We start from the raw sequence: 14,970 nt of genomic DNA on the forward strand, positions 1-14,970 counted from the left end.
TTACTTAACGTAACACAAAATTGATTATTTCTGAATATATATATATATATATATATATATATATATATATATATATATATATATATATATATATATATATATATATATATATATATATAGTGGGAGGTGGCTAGAGTCATTTCTGACTCTTTTTGGGGGATTTCTGAATAACAAAACATAAAAAGTACTTCCAACAGGGCTGGAGCCCATCCCAGCTATCTTCAGGGAGACACATTTTGAGTGCAGGCACAGGGAGAACATGCAAACTATGCACAGGAGGGCGGGTAGGTGGATTTCAACCCATTAACTCAAAACTGTGCCACTGACGCGCTAACCACTCAGCTGCCGTGCCGCCATATATCTATTTAATAAATCCATCCATCCATCCATCATCTGCACTGCTTATCCTCAGTAGGGTCGCGGGGATGCTGGAGCTCATCCCAGCTATCTTCGGACAGTGGGCAGGGGACCCACTGAACTGGTTGCCAGCCAATCGCAGGGCTTTTCAATAAATATATAATTTTATATTTCCATGATAGCATTCAAAGCACAGCCTCACTTGCCTCCCCTGACTGCATGTCACTGTATATGGCCTTGCAAAAATAGATTGCAAAAAGATGGACTTGCCTTGTACAAAGTGAATTGCTCACTAACATTTAAGCTCTTTACAACTAAAAACGTCTTAAAGGAGTTGGGAACCTTTTTGGTTCTAAGAGCTATAATAGCAAAATATTTTAATTATTTTTGAGAGAGAGATAGCTCTCTCTCTCAAAAATAATTAAACATATGTTCTACGACATAATTCAGCAAAAACCCCAAACCCGGTCTCCAGACAAAAGCTAATGTTTCACGAATTTGAATTTCCTTTGTAACGTTAGATGATTTAATAACATTTATGGAATAAAAATAAAGCCAGAGCCTGTGTCTCATATCAACAAATATATACCACTTTAACTTTTCTCCCTCCTGCAATTACTTAAGATCGTTGAAGCTTATTTCTTGCATAAATAAGGGTTTCAAAACAAGGTGCCAGTTCTTCTGTAAAAGTTTCCCAAAATACTGCAAACGAGGATAGTAGCGTGTTAACAGCTTCTTTGTGGGTTTTCATTATAAAGTGTCTCAACAATGAACATAGATTGCTTAATGAGCTTCCATGTAAAGGATTCCAACGTACAGCCAAAACTGTAAACTGTAGTGGTAAATATGCTTTTTATATACTGGCCCGAACCAAACACATTTACAGTCAAAGTTCGACTATGGGTGCACTAGCTTCAACTCTGTGCTTATCAGAATTGAACCTCAATGGATGATATTTGCATGAGTATTATGTTATCTCCAAGCCATATGTACTCATGAAATGAGCCATATCTAGCTCGCGAGCCATAGATTTCTGACCCCTGTCTTACAGCGAAAAGACTAACAACCCTGCCTTGTGAAATCATCCAAACTGAGAAAAAATAAGGTTTAAGGCAAATATAGCGAAGAGAACTTTATCAATCTTTTTGCCATTTATTATTATTATTATTTTTAAGATTTAAAAGGTTAAAAGTTTTGCTCCACTCTAAAATCTGTGCACATTCCAAATAACAGTGCAGTGCTTCCCAACCCAATTCTCAAGGCACACTGTCCATCGATTGTTTCAAAATGCATTCCTGGCATCAGTTTAACGTTTATTTTTCTTCAACCTTAAAGGGGCAGTATGTACAAAAAAATTATTAATTAAAAAAATATCTCATCTCATCTCATTAGCTGTACCGCTTATCCTCAGTAGGGTCGCGGGGTAAAAAAATATTAATTTGAATGTTAAGCAAAAGTACATAAACTATCACCAATATTAATTTTCCTTAGAAAAAAATATAGGTCGAGAATTTTTTACTTCTTTTACTTCGTGGAATCCATAGCTAGAAGTGGCCGCCATGTTTGTCTCAGGTCTTGCCGCTACGCGCACTCAAAGAGATTGAAATTGCCATGTGTTTGGCGAAGCTCCCTTTTCGTCTGCAACATGGAGATACTACCACGAAGAAATATTTTGGGTCCTCGCTCAAAGCTTTGAGTCGCTGCACCTGTAAGAGTATTGTGTGATTGTGTTTTGATGAAAAGAATATACTACTTTGTTTTATTCCGCTCATGTTTTTAATCTTGTTTTCCGACTGCTACTGCTAGCCATGTTATTAGCTTTGTGCTTCCTGATAAATGGGACCCACAGCCACTCTTGTATTTTAACCCGGTTGGTAGAAATAGTTAGCAATTTGAAAAAAAAGATTACACAAATTTATTCGGAGTCGATTTTCTTTTCTTTGTAGTAGTTGTTTGCGAAGCTAAACAATTCGAGCTAATTGACTTTACCCTAGGGATTCGATCTGGATATTTTGTGGTACATGAACACATTACCTTAGACAACGTAATCTAGCCATTTTTACCTTTACAAGACAATCAATCATTTGCGTGTGTGAGAGAGAGCTGGTCATGTGGTGACATGGACTGCGTTCTAGATTTTGGATATGATATGCACTCTGTATTAAAATAAGGAAAATTAATCAAGGAGATTACTTCACTGCAAGAAGAAAACCATCAATGAGACTGCAGCTATTTTCTATAACCTTTTGTGAACAATTTGTTTATTTATTTTTCGATATCGAAATTCTGTGGGAAAACCAGTCAATGCAGAATGTTGACATGGACCAATACTACTTATACAAGATCAGCTGAACAAGCGCCTGAAGGAGGTATCGCCATCCTTTCCAAGCCGTTGGTCCACAATAATAATCGCCGGTGGAGTCACAGACCCACGCCATTCTTAACAGAATTTTCTAGTAAACACTAGTATTCATTATTTTGTCAACCACAGCAAGTCGTCCTGGTCCTAACGCAGCAAAGCACCCCCAGACCATCACACGGCTGCCCCCATTGCATTTACTGTTGCATACCTGTCAAACTCCACGGCTCCACGCCCGTACAAACTGTCATATTTTTCCGTACAAAATAAAAAATAATCGTACACCATATTTTTCTTTTCGGAATAATGCATGATGGGAAATCCAGAGGCGGCAGACGCATGCGATGGACATATTTGCGTTTTTCCGTACAGATTTCCTTGTACGTCGTACTCTTCTTAAAATGCATAAAAAACGTACTTTGTACGGCAAAACTGTACAGGTTCACAGGTATGCTGTTGGCATAATGTTCTTTTTGTCGAATGCTGTGCCATTTTTACGCTAGATGTAACAGGCTGAGCACTGCCATCTGTCCACAGAATGTTTCTCCAAAGGTCTTGAGGATAATCAAGATGCACTTTGGCAGTTGTTTTCGCCTTGGAACTCTTTACTGGATGGCATTTTTGGTATCTTTCCTATGGTGGAGTCATGAACAGTAAATGGTCTGGGGCTGCTTTGCTGCCTCAGGACCAGTATAACTTGCTATGGTTGACGGAATAATGATTTCTGGTGTTTACCAGAAGATCCTGATGGAGACCGTCTGACCATCAGTTTGCGCCCTCAAACTCAAGAGTTCTTGGATCACGCAGAAGGACAACGATCTGAAACACACCACTAAGTCTAAATGGCTGAATGGCTAAAAACAAAACAAAATGAAGGTTCTAGAAGAGCCAGGTCAAAGTCCGGATTTAAATCCAATTGAGGTGCTGTTGTGTGACCTTAGACAAGCAGTTCAAGCCAGAAAACCCTCAAATATGGAATATTTGAAAACGTTTTGCAAAGAGGAGTAGGACAAAATTCATCCAGTGTTGTGAAAGACTCATGACAATTATTTTAGACAATTTATGTTATCGCTACCGAAAGTGATCTAACTAGGTTCAGGGGGCAATTACTTTTTCACATAGGGCTAGATATATTTTGATTTGATTTGCGCCTTAGTAAAATGAATGAATATTGGCTTGGCTCTTTGTGATATTAAAATTGGTTTGATAATCTGAAACCTTTGTGAATGATAAATATGCATAAAATGGCACTGTAAATGGTATATATTTGTAGGTATTTTATTATTCATATATTTATTTCTACATGGGCCAGGATTGGTCCTACTTAACAGTACAAACTGCACGTCCAACATGGAATGATGCCTTCAATCAGTCCATTTGGACCAACTTACTAAGTACTTTCCATTAACACAATTAGGCAGTCTGAGTGCGTGTGCCATCTGTTGTGGAAACCGGTGGGTCCGCTGCATACATTTGTTGTGTCTGCGTGTATGTGTTTATGTGTGTTCTTGCCTTAATATGTGTATGTAAAGGGGCCTGGGGGGAATTTTAAAGGAATTCCCAAACAAAATTTATTTTTCCAACGAGGCACAGAACGTACAGTGTTTTTCCCCAGAATTAGAATGGAATAAAATACAATAGAATTGTCTTCATTGTCATTGATATGAAAGCTGTGAAACATTCTATGCAACGAGACTAGACATGGCACCCCAAAGTAAAACATGTATAAAGACTTTGAAGAGAAAAGGGTAAAAGACTACCGAGATGAATAAGCAAAAAAAGAAAAAAAACTACAACATCGTGCTTAGCGAGGAATAGAGGACCTACCGAGAGCTTTCCTGTTTTGTTTGCTCATGGTTGGCGCTTGGTGGCTGCCCACTATGGTTTGTTTGGCCGGCTAGCCTGGCATTAGCGCCGGTTAGGCAGGTTTATTCATTGGTTTTCTCTGAAACTAGTATTTTCAAGAAACTTGTGGAACAATGTTCAACTGTCAACAGTGGTAAGAGCTAGAAAAAAATCATTTTTTTAATGAAAGATGTTGTTAAATCTTTCTTTTGATTTTTTCAATGGCTATAAATCATAGTTAGTTTGGCCGCGGGTACGACTTATAATGTAGTGTGATTTATATGTGGGATTATTGACACATCTTTATATCATTGAGTTTTAACTTTGTATTACCGGTACTGTATATCACTTCACATGTCATTTTCCCACAAAACTCCAAGAGGTCAGTCTAAGCCTGTGTTGATAATTTTAACTTTGACCACAACTTAAAAGCGTAAAGAGGAAGCGGAAGCATCGTCTACTCCCTGACCGACCAGGAGTTGTTTACCGGTACAACTGAAACAGAGGATGAAGATTTTATTGGATTTAGTGATTTGGAGTTAAGATGATAGTTTGGTAAGCAGGTTCTTTTTGCTAGAGTTATCTAAATAACTCTTGATATGTGATGACGTCACTGACAAGCGTGTCTAAGATAAGTACTTATTTGTTCGCTTATTTTTTGTTTTATTTCAAATTCCCTTTCAAGATGACATGTATGTTTTTGGTGTAGGATTATTTATAAGTAAATCTCCTTCAAAATGTGATTCATATTGCGAGTGCGACATATTCATGTTTATTCCTCCTTGATTGAGGTTTTTTTTTGGCTGGTGCGACTCATACAGAGACTTAAGCACACCTCACACCTAGTGCCAACTGCGTGGGGAATATGGAGTCGACGCCTTTGGGTGTAGAATGCCAATGGCGAGGTGCCCCCGCACACCTGACGCGGTTTTCCTCTTTCCTCAAAATGTTTACGTCTCATGGATCATGTTACCATTCAAAATAGTGACGAACAAATAGTTAGATAGCAATTACGTATGTCGTATTTCCTAATCCGCCGGAAAAAAAAGCAACAAGGGCTCTGTCGCAAAAAAATGTGAGCCCTCATTAGACAGTGATGTTGATAACAAACTTGTGTCGTTTGCAAACAAAACAGCTCTAGGAGCCGGAAGAGGATGACTGGAGCCGAGTCACCCAATAATAATAATAATAATTGAGACACAATATTTATCCTGTGATTGGTCAAAATGCTTTTTCTCATCAGGGACTCTGTGCTGTTGACTTTAAATTGTTGAATATAAAAAGGTTAAAATTGTTTAGTACTCTATCTTTTTCTTTGGAGATTAATAAATATTCAAATTTATGTTTCCTGTATTTTTTAGTGTTACTGTGTAAGTGTTGAGGGCAGCACGGTGGAGCAGTGGTTAGCGTGTGTGCGGCACAGTTCAGAGGTCATGAGATCATGAGATTGAACCTTCCTGTGTGGAGTTTGCATGTTCTCCCATGCTTGCGTGTTTTTCCTCCGGGCACTCCGGTTTCCTCCCACATTCCAAAAACATGCATGTCAGGTAAATTGGCTGGTCCAAATTGTCCCTAGGTGTGAATGAGCGAGTGAGTTGTCTGTCTCTGTGTGCCCTGTGACTGGATGGAAACCAGTTCAGGGTGTCCCCTGCCCACTGCCCGAAGATAGCTGGGATGGGTCCCAGCCCCCCCGCGATCCTACTCAGGATGAGCGGTGCAGATAATGGATGGATGGATGGATATTTAAGTGTTAATATTGCTTTATTTTCACCCTTTAAGGCATTCATACTAGTACACAAAAAATTGTAATATACCAATTAAACCACTAAAGCAACAGAAGGGGTTAACACTTTTTAGTAAGCCAAGACGAAAAAGCGGGTTCTCTAAAAAGAATCGGAATTCCCATCCCTTTAACAGACTATTTGCTTCCTCAAGGATAAAAGTCAACTCCAGCCAAAAGACGTGTTTTGCATCCACGCCATTTTCCTCCAAAAAGTACCCCAGACACCTGATGCCAGGAGCAAAATGACAATCGCCAGTGGCGTCGTGTGCGGTTGGCGCAAGGTGTGCGGAGGGCTTTATAATTTGGAAAATACGGAAGTCAAAATGGCAAAAAATTGGCAAGCACCAGCTTTTCCCATTTGAGAGAAACGGTTGGCATTGAATGAGTTAATAATTTGGGATTACCTTTAAGAGATGAAAACCATGACAAGCTCCACATTGGTCAATCCATAAAACCCTGCCCCCACAGGCACCCCTACATGCCCCCCCATACAATCACATAAAGATGCACACAAAAGGTTTTTGGGGGGATGGTGGGATAAGTAGAAAGCATCCTTCCAGTCTCCGCATTCATGCGTTAAAGAAATGTGACACGTTAGTCTGACGATGACTTATTATTTGTAAGGTCAGTGTTTCCCAACCTTTTTGAAACAAAGGAAAAAAAAAATTTGAAAAATCTTGAGGCACACCGTCCAACAAAAGTGTTTAAAAATAATTCCCGGCACAAGATTAATGTTTTTAAAGCTAAGATGATCTCGTCTGAATTTAAATTATAAAGTTTGTGGTCATGGTGGCTCAGGAAAAAAGGATAACTCATTATGCTATATTTATGTTGTAACTTTTTATTTTACTATATTTTCAACCTATTTTTAATGTTTTATTATCCATAGTTTTTCTTGCTATTCTTGAAAATTAATATGCACTCAAAATGAGCTAAATTATTTGTCAGCGTTACTACGTTCCATCGATTTAAATAATAATTAAAATCAACAAAATTATGTGCAAGATTATTACTTTGATTTATACTTTTTAATATTTTTTGCAGTGCAATCTTAAACAGCTTTATCAGTCAAGTTATTAAATATACTGTAAAGAAAATTAGTATAGGAAGGAGACTGGGTGCAGTTGTAACATGAGGACATTATAAGAGTCAAAGTTTGACCAATTGGAAGAGAGTTTATTGATGCAGCTAATATCGGATATTTCCCTTTCCATTTTGACTTCATACAAGACGTTTGAACACTCTGAGTGACACTGTCTCAATTTTATGGTCAAAAAACACATTTTCAGGTAAGTTTTTAACGTTTTCTTTCTTACTGTTTTTGTTTCACTTTAAATATGCTAAAGATTGACACATTTCTGGCACATGGCTGTAATGTCCACAATTTTGGCTTCAGTCCTATGTGGGTTTATTTTCATGCTACCTAACAACTCCATGGGAAAATGTTAGCTTAAGGAAAGCTGATAGTTGCGGGGACAGTTGTAACACATCCAAAAAGAGAACTTCTATATAGTCGGTATGGGTAAATGCACAGGCAAAGAAAAAAACCCAAAGAAAAGAAAAGTGGGTACTCAGTTTTAAGTGCAAGAACTTTCCTCATAAAAGCTGAACCCCAGGCGCTGGTTTATAAATTTGCCATAAATGCTTGTCACACTCTGATTAGCAATGCTGTCCATACAAACAGATATATATGACACAAGCACTTGGTTCTATTCCATGTTACAACTGTTCAATAGCAGAGTTACAACCGTACCCGATACTGGGTCTGGTTCTATCATTGTGTATCTCTCTCTGTTTAAGTCGCTGTCACAGACTTTGGAGCTACTAAGCACCCTACCATTGATGTTTACTTGTAAGAGACAAATTAAGATACCGTGTATCAAAGTTTGAGAGGACGAGCACATACGGATGTCGCAAATCTGAAATTTTTGTCTGATCGCGAGTATCTGCGAAAAATGTTTACATTCGTGATTATCGCCATTTTTTTCTCCTCGCCCCATATTGTGACCACCCTTGACTGAAATGAATAGACTTCAAAGTGCAGCAACGCACACATTGAGGCAACCAACATCGGCATTCTGTGTGTGGTCATCATGCCAGGTCAATTTTTAGTTTCAAAATGACGCACCACTTCAGTATTTTGGACACATTTTAGGTCTACACCGAGCGACAGCAGTAAACCCCAAAATACCGAAGAACAGAATGTTGAGTTACTAACGATTTCTTGATTAATAAATGGCTCTTTTTTATTACGATGTAATATAAAGCTCATATTATAATAGTACCATATGATGTAGAGGGGAAAAAATGACAATATATTTGTCAATAATAAATTTTTGAGTGACAATTAATTGTCTTGGGAAATTCCTAATCGTAACAACCCTACTACCATAAAATATTCTAAAATGTGGGGAGGAAGAAAGCAATATGCGCTGCAACTGTACCCAGTCTCCCAAATAAAATTAAAAGTAAAACGTAATCCGCTGCCACCCAACAACATGAATGAGTGTTAGTTACCTGGCTGAAAGAAAGCAACATTTCATGCAAAGATAAGATGGGGCAAATTTCTGAGGGCCCCAGAAAAACACTGAGTTAGGTAATAGCAGGTGCAATGACAGGTTAAACTCCCTTGTTTAACGAGATGACAAACACACCGGTTTAGCCAGCAGCTCTGAGCAGGAAATGCGTCTCTCAAACAAATTTGTGTCGGGAAGCCAGAGCAATAAAAGGAGAGTTTTCCATGGTATACAAGCGGTTCAATTATTGACTTGACTCGTAAAAGTCATTCAAAGGCTGATACAGCCTCTCTAGGATCGCAATACCCGCATTAGACAAGTTGACAGTCCTCTCACAACAATTCAGTTCCTTAGTTTATTTTTTTGTTTTTCATGGCAACCTTACCATCAACACATTACCTAACATTAAAGTTTGTTTGTTTTTAGAGTAAATAAAAACACCCAATATAAAGAAAAAATAATTATTGAACAGCACCTGCAACACCAAATGAAACTTTAATCATGAAAACATGGAAAACTTAAAAATCAAAAGCAAACAAGGTCTAATTTTATCTACATTAGCATAATCACATAGATAGCTATAGAAGTTTATATTTTTAGGGGGAAAACATTCAAATATGACAAAATCAAAATTTTACCTCTCTTAATATGTATAAAATAGTAAACGTTTTAAGACCAAAAATATTATTTTAAAAAATGAAATCGGTTTTAAATTTTATTACAGTCAACACAATATCCAACAGCTGGCTCTCAAATGTTTTATTTATTTGAAGAAATTAAATGATGACAATATTTAACTTCTCTTAATCATCAAATTTAAGTTTATACTTATGGCTTGAACACTTCAACAAAAAAATAAACAAAAAAGGAACAGTAAGTTTAAGAAAATGTAGGGGGATTTCTTACTTACCGCAATAGCTAGGACGCAAGTACTGTAAATCTCAATAGCCAGTCAGATCAATGATGTATCTGCGCTTCAACGTGAGCTTGAGAAAGAAAGTGGTCTTCTTTATGCAATATAACTATAATATAAGTAATATAAATATAACCTGAATATAAGTCCAACAGTGCACGTCCAAATTTCACTATTCAAATAACAACGACCAAAAGTTACCGGCGCTTTCTTTGTTAGAAGGAGCGCTGTCAAGCACACAAACGCAACTGAAGGCAGAACAACAGCACAACGCCCCCTCTCTCTACCCAGTTACATCCAATCAAGTTCCGCTGCTTCAAATCGAAAATGCGTTGTGCGTTTCAAAACAAAGCAAGCCGTGCAACGATTTTATGAGTACATTTTGTTTATTTGTGCTTAATTTTGAAAGACTACCACACCAAAATATGGTTGGACTTTCTATCCAAAATATGCACAGAAACTTAATTTCACAAGGAAGCGTGTTAACTTCCGGTTGTCGTAATCCATGACAATAGGACAGTTTCATATTTGTAAACAATAGTGACGTCATTATATAGGTACACAATGATGACGCGAAGCGCCCTGGAAACATGGTTAAAGTCTGTTCCTAATGCCGTGGTCCTCAACGCGGGGCTCCGTGCAAGGGGCTCCCGCTACTACACTAGGATGCAGTGGCGTTCTCAGTGGCAGTTTTTCGTTTATATTTAGCCTCCACTGAGTGCATTAAAGTGCAAGTATGTATTATTTGATAACTAGATGCCACAGTTGTTTAATGGGAATAAATACCAATGCCACAGCGACCAAATGCACTGTAGACAAAGTAGGTATGAAATGCACTATGTAAAATAATTACAAATTTCTTGACCAGTGCTGTTTTAGATTGGTATAACTCGTTGTTTTGAATACTATGCAAAAATACATGTTTGTTTTTTTTACTGAATGAACGTGTCTTGTACCATTAAGATGCACTAAATGTTACACACTGTCCCTTTAAGCACAGAGTATAATCATTGAGTGTGAAGTGTAGACACTAAGTGTAGCAGGCCCTCAAGTAACCCTAAGGGAAAAACAATAACACAGATGCAGAGACAGTCTTCTTTCCAGGACGGCGTGACAGAAAATAATTGAGATGCACTGGCTTAATAAAATGGCCGCCCATGTATTAAAGGTAAGATTTTAAGCCCAAGCCCGAGCTCGCTCCGAGCCCAAACTAAAATTCATGTCGGGCCTAAAATTTAATAAAACTTTATTATATCTGTACATTCAAGGAAACTGTGGGGGTCAGATGCATCGACATTTCGTTCTGTATATACACGTGTACTAGAATGACAATAAAGTAGATCTGAATCTGAAATGTTATTCACTACTTTAGTGTCGGGCGGGTCGGGCTTCTCTCTAGGTGCCTTTCTTTCATAAAGTTCCGCACGTCTTAAATGTGCGGTCGAGAATTTCAAAGTTTGTTGCTCTCTGATGCTATCTACTGGCTTAGTCAAGTCAAGTCATTTTTATTTGTATAGCCCTTAATCACAAAGAGTCTCAAAGGGCTTCACAGGTTATTACACAGACTATTTTTTCAGACTATTATTAAACCATCCCCTCATCTGGAACCAACATGAGGGCAAAGAAAAACTCAAAAAACCTCAACATGAGGAAAATTGAGAAACCTTGAGAAGGGACCGCACATGTGGTATCCCCCTTCCAGGATTACCAGACAGCAAAGGATGTTGCAATCACAAATAATACAAAGATATTGTCCACGAATATATCTTTATTCTTTGCTTTTAACCGACGACCACCTGCAGTTTCTTCAGGGGTGTCAGATGCTGGATGTTAACGTGCCTCCATCGTTCTCTCCCGCCTTCACCCCGGCCCCTGGCTTGACCTTCGATTCTGCCACCAAGGCCGTGTGCGACTTTAAAACGCATGACTAGGCTGACTCAATCTGTTTGCTACATCTTGTGTAGCAGCAGCGCTAGTAGCTACTATATTATGTGACTGTACAGGGAGTGCAGAATTATTAGGCAAATGAGTATTTTGACCACATCATCCTCTTTATGCATGTTGTCTTACTCCAAGCTGTATAGGCTCGAAAGCCTACTACCAATTAAGCATATTAGGTGATGTGCATCTCTGTAATGAGAAGGGGATGTGGTCTAATGACATCAACACCCTATATCAGGTGTGCATAATTATTAGGCAACTTCCTTTCCTTTGGCAAAATGGGTCAGAAGAGGGACTTGACAGGCTCTGAAAAGTCAAAAATAGTGAAATATCTTGCAGAGGGATGCAGCACTCTTAAAATTGCCAAGCTTCTGAAGCGTGATCATCGAACAATCAAGCGTTACATTCAAAATAGTCAACAGGGTCGCAAGAAACGTGTAGAAAAACCAAGGCGCAAAATAACTGCCCGTGAACTGAGAAAAGTCAAGCGTACAGCTGCCAAGATGCCACTTGCCACCAGTTTTGCCATATTTCAGAGCTGCAACATCATTGGAGTGCCCAAAAGCACAAGGTGTGCAATACTCAGAGACATGGCCAAGGTAAGAAAGGCTGAAAAACGACCACCACTGAACAAGACACACAAGCTGAAACGTCAAGACTGGGCCAAGAAAAATCTCAAGACGGATTTTTCTAAGTTTTTATGGACTGATGAAATGAGAGTGAGTCTTGATGGGCCAGATGGATGGGCCCGTGGCTGGATCGGTAAAGGGCAGAGAGCTCCAGTCCGCCTCAGACGCCAGCAAGGTGGAGGTGGGGTACTGGTATGGGCTGGTATCATCAAAGATGAGCTTGTGGGGCCTTTTCGGGTTGAGGATGGACTCAAGCTCAACTCCCAGTCCTACTGCCAGTTTCTGGAAGACACCTTCTTCAAGCAGTGGTACAGGAAGAAGTCCGCATCCTTCAAGAAAAACATGATTTTCATGCAGGACAACGCTCCATCACACGCATCCAAGTACTCCACAGCGTGGCTGGCAAGAAAGGGTCTAAAAGAAGAAAAACTAATGACATGGCCTCCTTGTTAACCTGATCTGAACCCCATAGAGAACCTGTGGTCCCTCATCAAATGTGAGATTTACAAGGAGGGAAAACAGTACACCTCTCTGAACAGTGTCTGGGAGGCTGTGGTTGCTGCTGCACGCAATGTTGATCGTGAACAGATCAAAGCACTGACAGAATCCATGGATGGCAGGCTTTTGAGTGTCCTTGCAAAGAAAGGTGGCTATATTGGTCACTGATTTGTTTTTGTTTTGTTTTTGAATGTCAGAAATGTATATTTGTGAATGTTGAGCTGTTATATTGGTTTCCCTGATGAAAATAAATAATTGAAATGGGTATACATTTGTATTTTGTTAAGTTGCCTAATAATTATGCACAGTAATAGTCACCTGCACACACAGATATCCTCCTAAAATAGCTAAAACTAAAAAAGCCCCACTCCAACTTCCAAAATATTCAGCTTTGATATTAATGAGACTTTTGGGTTCATTAAGAACATGGTTGTTGTTCAATAATAAAATTAATCCTCAAAAATACAACTTGCCTAATAATTCTGCACTCCCTGTATACGTGAGAAAATGCTATCAGCCAATTTATGTCCCATCTCCTGAATAATATTTGTCATCTTATCAGCTACACCCTCAGAAATGTCACCCGTGGAAGTTGGCGTAGATGTGGGTTTGACCTGAGGTGCAGGTAGGCTGGCATGTTGGTCAGCTGCATTATAGGTGCTGACCTATATAATAAAAGCCAAGAATAAAAGCCATATTGGCTTAGTAATGATCGCAGCCTCAGTCATACATCCATGAGCACACAAACGTTTTTTGTTATCTTTTGGGGGGTTTGGAATGTATTTAAAAGAGGCCTTTTCATTTTTTCAGCATTTTCATAATACACTAAAAAGTCACTCTCAAGACTGGCAGGTTGTTGGTTTGCACCTCGGCAGAGTCATACTTGTAACATTGGCACCTATTGCCTCCATGCTTGGCGCTCGGCCTTAGGGGTTGGATTGGGAGGTTTGGTCAACTATTATATATATATACATACACTGTACATTCATACAGTATTGTTGCCTCCCTTACAAGGCTTATATCAGAAGAGTCCAAACTTGTCAGAAAGCAGGCCAGATTTGGTATATTGAAAATGTGAGAGGGCTGAGTATTCAGCCAGGCATTTTTTGAACAGTCATTAATAAATTCACCCAAAGTTTGCAGTGCTTGGCGATCAGCGTCGCAACCTCGAAGCTCACCTTTGTAGCATTTTCATTTGACTCGCTGGGTCTACCGAAAAAGCATTGACGTGCTGTTAAAACAGCTTCCAGTTGCTTCACCTTTTCAAACCGTTCGTTTCCGGTTAGCGCGTTGTAGTCAGCATTATTCGGTTGGCTGTGCCTCTTGATATTACAGGTCCTTCTAAAAAAATCAGCATATTGTGATAAGGTTCCTTATTTTCCAAAGTGTATTAATAAAAAGGAAACTTTCATATATTTTACAATCATTGCACACTGACTGAAATAGGTCTTTTCTTGTTTTAATATTAATGATTTTGGCATACAGCTCATGAAAAGCCAAACTTCTTATCTCAAAGATTAGCATAGCATGAAAAGGTGCTTTAAAAGAGCGACTGACCTAATCATGAGTCGACGAGTTAACTTTACACACATGAGAATAATTCCTGAGGCTGTTGAAACTCCCAGCCTGGACATTATTCAAAACCGCAATCATGGGTAAGATTCCTGTCCTGACTGCTGTCGAGAATGCCACCATTGAGACTCTCAAGCAAGAGGGTAAGATAAAAAGAAATCTCTGAGCACTCTCTTCCTAGAGTGCTGTATTAAGGCACCTCAGCGGGAAGAAAAAAGTGTGGCAGAACATGCTCTGGGGAACGGCCAATTCCAGACCTTGGTGGACCTGAGGAAGCAGTGGACTGAGTTTGGACTAGAAACATCCAGAGCCACAGTGCACAGGCGTGTGCAGGAAATGGGCCACAGGTGCCGCATTCCCCAGGTCAAGCCACTTTTGAACCAGAACTGCGGCATAAACGCCTGACCTAGGCAACAGAGAAGCAACACTGGACTGGACTGCTCAGTGGAGCAAATTTTGCATGTCCTTCGGAAATCAGGGTGCCAGTGTCTGGAGGAAGACTAGGGAGAAGGAAATGCCAAAATGCCTGAAGTCCAGTCTCAAGTACCAACAGTCAG

The 14,970-nt window shown here is 39.2% G+C and overlaps 1 protein-coding gene across 1 annotated transcript in view; it reads right to left on the reverse strand.

Annotated features, from left to right (window-relative positions):
- The window catches only part of arhgef15b (Rho guanine nucleotide exchange factor 15b), a 30,748-nt gene extending 20,712 nt beyond the window's left edge, over window positions 1-10,036 (reverse strand). Inside the window, exon 1 of the mRNA XM_088348046.1 lies at window positions 9,771-10,036. The gene's annotated coding sequence lies outside the window, so the exon portion shown is untranslated. The remainder of the gene's footprint in view (window positions 1-9,770) is intronic.
- Window positions 10,037-14,970: the final 4,934 nt, after the last annotated feature.

This window comes from Urocampus carinirostris, chromosome 11 (assembly GCF_059441175.1).
Source record: "Urocampus carinirostris isolate Australia breed hairy pipefish chromosome 11, RoL_Ucar_1.0, whole genome shotgun sequence".
NCBI classification, from domain to species: Eukaryota; Metazoa; Chordata; class Actinopteri; order Syngnathiformes; family Syngnathidae; genus Urocampus; species Urocampus carinirostris.